Genomic DNA, 12600 nt, shown 5'->3' with positions numbered 1-12600 from the left:
GGTAGACTTTAAACATCTTTGCAATAGCGTAAATATTCTTAATTTCGCAGTGTGTTTCATCATTATCTATGATTAGTACTATTATTATGTATAAAGTTATAAGTCACGGGAATCCCTCTTCTCCAAGACTGGATAAAAATACAATTCAAAAACTTTCATGCAAATCTCAATACATCTGATGGCGCACGGTTCTACAACCTGGGAAATAAAAAACGAAAAATCGGCGTTTAAAACCACGTCTACCCCAAGATCTCTTTCTATCACAGTCAAGCGAAGACGAAGATCGATTTTAAATTACCACTAAAAAATAAATATTAACTAAAATTAGCATGTATATCACTATATCACTAACTAAAAATATTAGTAATTGTAATTTGTTATTTGTAATTGAACACGTTAGTAAACTTGTAATAGCATGATAAAATGCTGAAACATTTTAATTTTAATAAATAAATAAAAAAAAAACTTTATAAGTACTGTATATTTGCATAAATATTTGTTTCCCTCAAATATATTTTTGAAAAACCTTAGTGGTCGTTCGACGTGTTTGAAACTCAAGATTCTGGTATTTTGGATGATGCCGATCAAAAGCGGTATCTGTTGTGGACACCGTAAATGCCGTTTTTACCCCACATTGGGGTCTTGGAATTCCGAAATTTGAATTTTTTAGTCGAGTGTTACTCGGCCGGGTTTCGATGTATGGGGCATAGTTACTTCACGGAAATTTCTGTTTAAAGTCGTTTTACATAAAGTGCTTCGGTGGTAGCAGTGTCCTATGGCTCCTTGTGCCCCTCCCCCCATGGATATTTTAAAAAATGTTTAATATTTGTTCCACGTTTCTGTTGTTCACAAGTTCAGTTTTTCGTAGGTCTGTGATCAAAATCGGCGTCCCGTGGTGACACTGTAGAATTCATTTTTACCCCTATTTTTGGCGTCGGAAATTAGGATTTTGCAGTTTTTGGACTTTGTCGCCACGAAACAATTAATTTTTTGGTGGTCAGAGCGATTTTTTTCTACGCATCGTTTAGACGTTTTTGTAAAAATTCGAACGCTACCAAAACCGAAGGAATCGGACGTTTTGTTGCGAAGTTACGATTATATTTTTATTTTTGGCACTTAGATTTTACGTATTTTTCGAATTTTTTGAATTTGAGTTTTTGTTTAATCATTTCGAAATTTGAGTGCTGACTCATAAATGCTACGACGAGTTTGAAAGGTTAAAAAAATCGAATGGCTTGTTTTTTCGTACACGCATACTTTTCTGTATGGTACCTATACCACCGTATAACGATTTAACGAAGTATCTTTTTGAACTTTGTTTTTTTTACACGTTTTATGTTTGTTAAGGTTTCAACGTTTAGCAATTACGCCAACAGCATAAAAAATAGTTTATTTATAAATAGTTTTTCATCAAATCATATAGAGAATACATCTATTTAATGTTTATAGTGTTTATATCCCTCGTTTAGCGTTAAGAATTCAATATGTACCTAAGCGATTTCGTTGTGTATACGACCATCATTTTTAAAATGCACGACGCAGTCAGTAGATTACTTCTGATCACTTCAGACTCAAATCTGCTCGAATACAACATTTCATTTATTATTTATTAGTTTTAATTATATGTGTATATTTAATATGCAATATATTAGTATGATTGGTAGTAATTTGTTTTGAATTTCACAATATAACTTCGGTAATATTTATAGGAGATAAAGATTTAAATTTTATGGACATCGAACATAAAAAATAAATTATTATGATTTATTTACATTGTTAAGTATTCAAATAATGAATCGTTATATGTATAAGATATATAACATATAAGACCGTTTACTTAAGTTCAATTAGTTAACCAGTGGACTGTACAGTCCGGAGAATATTAATGCATAATAAATGCTTACCTGCAACTATCTAAACACTTAAATAATACATACATATATAGTTTAATGTTATTACTTTTTGACTTTTGTCTTACTAGTTACTATGTATCTATGTTAAGACTCATAATATTTATACAACTGCCTGCTGAATTTACAAAGTATACAATATTATTGGAAATTTATTTCATTATATTATGCTCAGTTAATCAGTTTTGAAATTGTATGTGTATATGAAAATATTATAATATTAAACATTTTTGAATTCGGCGGCCAGAGATAAAATGTAATAAGTTGAATATTCTAATCCGAATTGATATGATGTTTTTCATCCATGATTGTGGTTTAGTGATATAAAACATTGTTTATCTATTGATATAACCGTTTGTATTTACTGTCTGATTTATATTTCATATCTTTTTGCAGTTTTATATTCGTATTTGTATTTAAATTTCAACTTTAAATTGTTTTCAAGTATTTTGAAATAGGAATGAAGTTTGTCTGTTAGTTTTTGTTTGATTATTTCCATTTCTGAATTATTCAGTGTTGTCCACGTACTAGTTGTCATAAACAGACTTTCGATCTCTTTATGGTGTGTAGTAGTGACATTTTATCCTCCAACCATTATACATAATTAACTGACAATTTTTTTTTAGATGGCAGTACAGCAGATCACTTAAGGATTGCTAAGACATGAATTAACGTTTCTAACACTTGACAAAGTTACAACATCCTACGTTGAAAATGGACTAGACGATACTGATAATAATAATGGTTTTATGCAAAGTACGAGTAATGGGTATAGAATATAATTGTGATTCAATTAATAGTAGTGTTACTAAAAGTCATGTAGCCTTGACCATTATATTAAGTAATGATGCTTATTTACCATTATTAACTTTCATATTTTTCAGATTGCAGTGCAACAGATCACTCAAGGCTTGCTGAGCATGAATTAACATTTTTAGTGCTTGGAATAGTATCAACATCCTATGTTTAATATGGATTAGAAGGTATTAATATTAATAATGGTGTTTTGCACGGTACGTGAATGAATGTAAATAATAGCAACATAATAGAAATGTAACAAAAAGTTAGTGTTATGAAACCCTTACCATTAGATTAAGTAAATGATTCTTATTTAGCATTATTAACTTCCATGTATTTCATTGATGATGATACTTCATAAACATTATAAAACATGCTTTTATATGATAATTTTGCCTCGTATTTTAAATTCATATTTTTAATTGCATATAAAACTCTGTATTCTAATGTTGTTCTTTACCAATTTCACATTTTAACTGACTACATTTTTTCAGATTGCAGCACAGCAGATCTTTCAAGGCACGATGATACATGAATTACCATTTTTAGTAGTTGTGAAAATTTGGACATCCCATGTTGAAATTTGACTAGACAATACTGATAATAATAATAATAATAATAATAATAATGGTATTTTGCAAGGTACGTTTAATAATAACTGTACGTAATTGATAGCAACTTAATATAAGTGAAAAAAAAATTAGAATCATGAAACAAAGACCAATGAATTAAGTAAATGATTCTTATTTAGCGTTATTAACTTCCATGTATTTTTATTGATGCTGATACTTCATAAACACTATAAAACATGATTTAATATGATAATTTTAATGAGAATTATAAATTCCTATTTTTAACTTTTTATATAAAAGTCAATTCTCAATTTAGCGTCTTGAAACCTTGACCACTAGATAGAGAATTGGTTTCTTATTTAGCATTTATTACTTTCATACATTTCATTTAAGCCAATACTTTATAAACTCTATAAAACTTGTTTTTTTTATAATAATTTTGACGAATATTACTAATTCAAATATTTAATGGCTTATGAACCACTCAATTCTCAATTAATTCTCCATCAATTTTACATATTTAACTGACTACATTTATTTCAGATTACAGTGCAGCAGTTCACCCAAGGCTTGCTGAGACAGAAATTTGCATTCATACCACTTTGGGAAAGTATCAACATCTTATTTTGAAAATAAATTAGAAGATATTGATAGTGATATTGGATTTATGCAATGTGTGTGTAAATGGTTATTGAATATAATTGGTAGCAACTTAATATAAGTGAAACAAAAAGTTAGTATCTTGAAACCAAGACCAATGAATTAAATAAATGATTCTTATTTAGCATTAATTAGCATTACATAAATTTCATTTATGCCAATGTTTCATAAACTCTATAAAACTTGTTTTTATATGATAATTTTGGAGTATATAAAAATTCAAATTTTTTAATTGCTTATAAAATACTCAATTCTCATGTTAGTACCTTGAAACTTTCACTACTAGAAAGAGAATATGTTTCTTATTCAGGATTAATTACTTTCATACATTTCATATAATCCAATACTTCATAAACACTATAAAACATGTTTTTATATGATAATATTAATGTAAATTACAAATTCAAATTTTTTATGGCTTATAAAATACTCAATTCTCATGTTAGTACCTTGAAACCTTCACCACTAGAAAGAGAATATGTTTCTTATTTAGCATTAATTACTTTCATACATTACATTTAAGTTAATGTTTCATAAACACTATAAAACTTGTTTTTATATGATAATATTGGAGTATATTAAAAATTCAAATTTTTTATGGCTAATGAAACACTCAATTCTCAATTAATTGACATGAAACCAACACCATTAAATTATGTAAATGATTCTTATTTAACTTTATTAACTTCCATGTAATTCATTGATGCTTATACTTCATAAACACTATAAAACATGTTTTTATATGGTAAATTTGGCATATTTTACAAATTCATTTTTTTAATTGCTTATAAAATACTCAATTCTCATGTTAGTATCTTGAAATCTTCACCATTAGAAATAGAATATGTTTCTTATTTAGCATTAATTACTTTCATACATTACATTTAAGCTAATACTTCATAAACACTATAAAACATGTTTTTATATGGTAAATTTAGAGTATATTAAAAATTCAAATTTTTTATGGCTTATGAAACACTCAATTCTCATGTTAGTATCTTGAAACCTTGACCACTAGAAAGAGATATTGGATCTGATTAAGCATTAATTACTTTCATACATTACATTTAAGCCAATGTTTCATAAACTCTATAAAACATGTTTTTATATGGTAAATTTGGCGTATTTTACAAATTCATTTTTTTAATTGCTTATAAAATACTCAATTCTCATGTTAGTATCTTGAAACCTTGACCACTAGAAAGAGAATATGTTTCTTATTCAGGATTAATTACTTTCATACATTACATTTAAGCCAATGTTTCATTAACTCTATAAAACATGTTTTTATATGGTAAATTTGACGTATTTTACAAATTCATTTTTTTAATTGCTTATAAAATACTCAATTCTCATGTTAGTATCTTGAAACCTTGACCACTAGAAAGAGAATATGTTTCTTATTTAGCATTAATTACTTTCATACATTTCATTTAAGCCAATGTTTCATAAACACTATAAAACATGTTTTTATATGGTAAATTTGGCGTATTTTACAAATTCATTTTTTTAATTGCTTATAAAATACTCAATTCTCATGTTAGTATCTTGAAACCTTCACCACTAGAAATAGAATATGTTTCTTATTTAGCATTAATTACTTTCATACATTACATTTAAGCTAATACTTCATAAACACTATAAAACATGTTTTTATATGGTAAATTTGGAGTATATTAAAAATTCAAATTTTTTATGGCCTATGAAACACTAAATTCTCATGTTAGTATCTTGAAACCTTGACCACTAGAAAGAGAAATTGGATCTGATTTAGCATTAATTACTTTCATACATTACATCTAAGCCAATGTTTCATAAACTCTATAAAACATGTTTTTATATGGTAAATTTGACGTATTTTACAAATTCATTTTTTATGGCTTATGAAACACTCAATTCTCAATTAATTGACATGAAACCAACACCATTAAATTATGTAAATGATTCTTATTCAACTTTATTAACTTCCATGTAATTCATTGATTCTTATACTTCATAAACACTATATACATGTTTTTAAATGACAATTTTGACTCGTGTTATAAATTCATATTTTAAACTGCTTATGAAACACTCATTTCTCAATTAATTCTCCACCAATCTTACAAATTTAACTGACTACATTTTTTCAGATTGCAGTGCAGCAGTTCACCCAAGGCTTGCTGAGACCGAAATTTGCAGTCATACCACTTTGGGGAAAGTATCAACATCTTATTTTGAAAATAAACTAGAAGATACTGATAATAATATTGGATTTCTGCAATGTGTGTGTAATGGTTATTGAATATAATTGATAATAAATTAATAGTTGTGAAACAATTGTTATTTGTTATATATATGAATAAAAGATTAGTAAACACTTTTAGCTTGTAATTTTTATTCTTCTTATTTACCTATGCTATAAAAATCTTTTATTTAGACTATACATTAATGATAATTTTGATAAAAATTACAAATTCACATTTTCAACTGTTTATAGAAGAATTAATCATTAAGTCGATATTAACACCAACAGAGGGCGGGAGGTTCCCCATACCTTGGTCGACGGCTGACCTGCCACAGGAAGAATCTAGTTGGTTGTGTGCCGTTCACCGTTCCACTGGTCTCCGGAGTGGGGCGGTATATTTATTAGGCTTTTGACCGAATATCTTGTACATTTACGAAAGAATTTTTATAATATCAACGAATTGTTCATATTTTACGCCCGAAGTTAACACAAGTCAGTGTCCTGATCCTCGACCAATGCATTAAGAAAATGATTTAAATTAAAATCAAATTCATATGGAAAAGGGGTATTTTTCAGTTATTGTACAAGTGTATTCTTTTTTTAAAAGTACAAAACATACTGTTAATTTGTACAATCTTTTATGGCTTATCATAATTATTATTTGTTATCATCTGTTTATGCTTAAATTTCGTATCTTTTTACAGTTTTACATTCGTACTTGTGTTAAAGTTTCAACTGTAAATAGTTTTCAATTATTTTGTATTAAAAATGAAGGTTGTCTGTTAGTTTTTGTTTTGATTGTTTCAATTTCTAAATTATCCAGTGTTGTCCACGCACTAGTTGTTATAGAATTATTTTCGTTCTCCTTATGGTGTGTAGTAGTGACAATTGGATTAAGCAAATGATTCTTTTTTACCATTATTAACTTCCATGTAATTCATTGATGCTTATACTTCATAAACACTATATACATGCTTTTAAATGACAATTTTGACTCGTGTTATAAATTCATATTTTAAACTGCTTATGAAACACTCATTTCTCAATTAATTCTCCACCAATCTTACATATTTAACTGACTACATTTTTTTCAGATTGCAGTGCAGCAGTTCATTCAAGGCTTGCTGAGACAGGAATTTGCATTCATACCACTTTGGGAAAGTATCAACATCTTATTTTGAAAATAAACTAGAAGATACTTATAATAGCAATAATGGTCTTTTGCAAGGTACGTGTAATAATAACCGTATGTAATTGATAGCAACTTAATACTAGTGAAACAAAAAATTAGTATCATGAAACCAAGACCAATGAATTAAGTAAATGATTCTTATTAAGCATTATTAATTCCATGTATTTCATTGATGCTGATACTTCATAAACACTATAAACATGCTTTTAAATGACAATTTTGACTCCTGTTATAAATTCATATTTTAAACTGCTTATGAAACACTCAATTCTCAATTAATTCTCCACTTATTTTACATATTTAACTGACTACATTTTTTCAGATTGCAGTGCAGCAGTTCATTCAAGGCTTGCTGAGACAGGAATTTGCATTCATACCACTTTGGGAAAGTATCAACATCTTATTTTGAAAATAAACTAGAAGATATTGATAATAATATTGGATTTATGCAATGTGTGTGTAATGGTTATTGAATATAATTGATATCAAATTAATACTAGTGAAACAAAAAATTAGTATCATGAAACCAAGACCAATGAATTAAGTAAATGATTCTTATTTAGCATTATTAACTTGCATGTATTTTTGTTGATGCTGATAATTCATAAACACTATAAAACATGTTTTTATATGGTAAATTTGGCGTATTTTACAAATTCATTTTTTTAATTGCTTATAAAATACTCAATTCTCATGTTAGTATCTTGAAACCTTGACCACTAGAAAGAGAATATGTTTCTTATTCAGGATTAATTACTTTCATACATTACATTTAAGCCAATGTTTCATTAACTCTATAAAACATGTTTTTATATGGTAAATTTGACGTATTTTACAAATTCATTTTTTTAATTGCTTATAAAATACTCAATTCTCATGTTAGTATCTTGAAACCTTGACCACTAGAAAGAGAATATGTTTCTTATTTAGCATTAATTACTTTCATACATTTCATTTAAGCCAATGTTTCATAAACACTATAAAACATGTTTTTATATGGTAAATTTGGCGTATTTTACAAATTCATTTTTTTAATTGCTTATAAAATACTCAATTCTCATGTTAGTATCTTGAAACCTTCACCACTAGAAATAGAATATGTTTCTTATTTAGCATTAATTACTTTCATACATTACATTTAAGCTAATACTTCATAAACACTATAAAACATGTTTTTATATGGTAAATTTGGAGTATATTAAAAATTCAAATTTTTTATGGCCTATGAAACACTAAATTCTCATGTTAGTATCTTGAAACCTTGACCACTAGAAAGAGAAATTGGATCTGATTTAGCATTAATTACTTTCATACATTACATCTAAGCCAATGTTTCATAAACTCTATAAAACATGTTTTTATATGGTAAATTTGACGTATTTTACAAATTCATTTTTTATGGCTTATGAAACACTCAATTCTCAATTAATTGACATGAAACCAACACCATTAAATTATGTAAATGATTCTTATTCAACTTTATTAACTTCCATGTAATTCATTGATTCTTATACTTCATAAACACTATATACATGTTTTTAAATGACAATTTTGACTCGTGTTATAAATTCATATTTTAAACTGCTTATGAAACACTCATTTCTCAATTAATTCTCCACCAATCTTACAAATTTAACTGACTACATTTTTTCAGATTGCAGTGCAGCAGTTCACCCAAGGCTTGCTGAGACCGAAATTTGCAGTCATACCACTTTGGGGAAAGTATCAACATCTTATTTTGAAAATAAACTAGAAGATACTGATAATAATATTGGATTTCTGCAATGTGTGTGTAATGGTTATTGAATATAATTGATAATAAATTAATAGTTGTGAAACAATTGTTATTTGTTATATATATGAATAAAAGATTAGTAAACACTTTTAGCTTGTAATTTTTATTCTTCTTATTTACCTATGCTATAAAAATCTTTTATTTAGACTATACATTAATGATAATTTTGATAAAAATTACAAATTCACATTTTCAACTGTTTATAGAAGAATTAATCATTAAGTCGATATTAACACCAACAGAGGGCGGGAGGTTCCCCATACCTTGGTCGACGGCTGACCTGCCACAGGAAGAATCTAGTTGGTTGTGTGCCGTTCACCGTTCCACTGGTCTCCGGAGTGGGGCGGTATATTTATTAGGCTTTTGACCGAATATCTTGTACATTTACGAAAGAATTTTTATAATATCAACGAATTGTTCATATTTTACGCCCGAAGTTAACACAAGTCAGTGTCCTGATCCTCGACCAATGCATTAAGAAAATGATTTAAATTAAAATCAAATTCATATGGAAAAGGGGTATTTTTCAGTTATTGTACAAGTGTATTCTTTTTTTAAAAGTACAAAACATACTGTTAATTTGTACAATCTTTTATGGCTTATCATAATTATTATTTGTTATCATCTGTTTATGCTTAAATTTCGTATCTTTTTACAGTTTTACATTCGTACTTGTGTTAAAGTTTCAACTGTAAATAGTTTTCAATTATTTTGTATTAAAAATGAAGGTTGTCTGTTAGTTTTTGTTTTGATTGTTTCAATTTCTAAATTATCCAGTGTTGTCCACGCACTAGTTGTTATAGAATTATTTTCGTTCTCCTTATGGTGTGTAGTAGTGACAATTGGATTAAGCAAATGATTCTTTTTTACCATTATTAACTTCCATGTAATTCATTGATGCTTATACTTCATAAACACTATATACATGCTTTTAAATGACAATTTTGACTCGTGTTATAAATTCATATTTTAAACTGCTTATGAAACACTCATTTCTCAATTAATTCTCCACCAATCTTACATATTTAACTGACTACATTTTTTTCAGATTGCAGTGCAGCAGTTCATTCAAGGCTTGCTGAGACAGGAATTTGCATTCATACCACTTTGGGAAAGTATCAACATCTTATTTTGAAAATAAACTAGAAGATACTTATAATAGCAATAATGGTCTTTTGCAAGGTACGTGTAATAATAACCGTATGTAATTGATAGCAACTTAATACTAGTGAAACAAAAAATTAGTATCATGAAACCAAGACCAATGAATTAAGTAAATGATTCTTATTAAGCATTATTAATTCCATGTATTTCATTGATGCTGATACTTCATAAACACTATAAACATGCTTTTAAATGACAATTTTGACTCCTGTTATAAATTCATATTTTAAACTGCTTATGAAACACTCAATTCTCAATTAATTCTCCACTTATTTTACATATTTAACTGACTACATTTTTTCAGATTGCAGTGCAGCAGTTCATTCAAGGCTTGCTGAGACAGGAATTTGCATTCATACCACTTTGGGAAAGTATCAACATCTTATTTTGAAAATAAACTAGAAGATATTGATAATAATATTGGATTTATGCAATGTGTGTGTAATGGTTATTGAATATAATTGATATCAAATTAATACTAGTGAAACAAAAAATTAGTATCATGAAACCAAGACCAATGAATTAAGTAAATGATTCTTATTTAGCATTATTAACTTGCATGTATTTTTGTTGATGCTGATAATTCATAAACACTATAAAACATGTTTTTATATGGTAAATTTGGAGTATATTAAAAATTCTAATTTTTTATGGCTTATGAAACACTCAATTCTCATGTTAGTATCATGCAACCTTGACCACTAGAAAGAGAAATTGGATCTGATTTAGCATTAATTACTTTCATACATTACATTTAAGCCAATGTTTCATAAACTCTAAAAAACATGTTTTTATATGGTAAATTTGACGTATTTTACAAATTCATTTTTTTAATTGCTTATAAAATACTCAATTCTCATGTTAGTATCTTGAAACTTTGACCACTAGAAAGAGAAATTGGATCTGATTTAGCATTAATTACTTTCATACATTACATTTAAGCCAATGTTTCATAAACTCTATAAAACATGTTTTTATATGGTAAATTTGACGTATTTTACAAATTCATTTTTTTAATTGCTTATAAAATACTCAATTCTCATGTTAGTATCTTGAAACCTTGACCACTAGAAAGAGAATATGTTTCTTATTTAGCATTTATTACTTTCATACATTACATTTAAGCTAATACTTCATAAACACTATAAAACATGTTTTTATATGGTAAATTTAGAGTATATTAAAAATTCAAATTTTTTATGGCTTATGAAACACTCAATTCTCATGTTAGTATCTTGAAACCTTGACCACTAGAAAGAGATATTGGATCTGATTTAGCATTAATTACTTTCATACATTACATTTAAGCCAATGTTTCATAAACTCTATAAAACATGTTTTTATATGGTAAATTTGGCGTATTTTACAAATTCATTTTTTTAATTGCTTATAAAATTCTCAATTCTCATGTTAGTATCTTGAAACCTTCACCACTAGAAATAGAATATGTTTCTTATTAGCATTAATTACTTTCATACGTTTCATTTAAGCCAATACTTCATAAACACTATAAAACATGTTTTTATATGGTAAATTTGGAGTATATTAAAAATTCAAATTTTTTATGGCTTATGAAACACTCAATTCTCATGTTAGTATCTTGAAACCTTGACCACTAGAAAGAGAAATTGGATCTGATTTAGCATTAATTACTTTCATACATTACATTTAAGCCAATGTTTCATAAACTCTATAAAACATGTTTTTATATGGTAAATTTGGCGTATTTTACAAATTCATTTTTTTAATTGCTTATAAAATACTCAATTCTCATGTTAGTATCTTGAAACCTTGACCACTAGAAAGAGAATATGTTTCTTATTTAGCATTAATTACTTTCATACATTTCATTTAAGCCAATACTTCATAAACACTATAAAACATGTTTTTATATGGTAAATTTGGCGTATTTTACAAATTCATTTTTTAATTGCTTATAAAATACTCAATTCTCATGTTAGTATCTTGAAACCTTCACCACTAGAAATAGAATATGTTTCTTATTTAGCATTAATTACTTTCATACATTACATTTAAGCCAATGTTTCATAAACTCTATAAAACATGTTTTTATATGGTAAATTTGACGTATTTTACAAATTCATTTTTTTAATTGCTTATAAAATACTCAATTCTCATGTTAGTATCTTGAAACCTTGACCACTAGAAAGAGAATATGTTTCTTATTTAGCATTAATTACTTTCATACATTTCATTTAAGCCAATACTTCATAAACACTATAAAACATGGTTTTATATGGTAAATTTGGCGTATTTTACAA

At 27.0% G+C, this 12600-nt stretch overlaps 1 long non-coding RNA gene across 2 annotated transcripts; it reads left to right on the top strand.

Annotated features, from left to right (window-relative positions):
- The first annotated feature begins 2407 nt into the window (after positions 1 to 2407).
- LOC113558977 lies at positions 2408 to 2854 on the top strand. 2 transcript variants are annotated; one of them, XR_003405783.1, is made up of 3 exons: positions 2408 to 2472; positions 2537 to 2679; positions 2795 to 2854. It is a non-coding gene; the product is annotated as an uncharacterized LOC113558977 (long non-coding RNA). The 2 variants fall into 2 exon arrangements; XR_003405782.1 differs by having other exon boundaries at positions 2537 to 2666; positions 2795 to 2853.
- Positions 2855 to 12600: the final 9746 nt, after the last annotated feature.

This window comes from Rhopalosiphum maidis, chromosome 3 (genome assembly GCF_003676215.2).
Source record: "Rhopalosiphum maidis isolate BTI-1 chromosome 3, ASM367621v3, whole genome shotgun sequence".
Lineage (NCBI taxonomy): Eukaryota > Metazoa > Arthropoda > Insecta > Hemiptera > Aphididae > Rhopalosiphum > Rhopalosiphum maidis.
The sequence above is the reverse complement of the archived record's forward strand: the minus strand, read 5'-3'. Positions and strand labels throughout refer to the sequence as shown.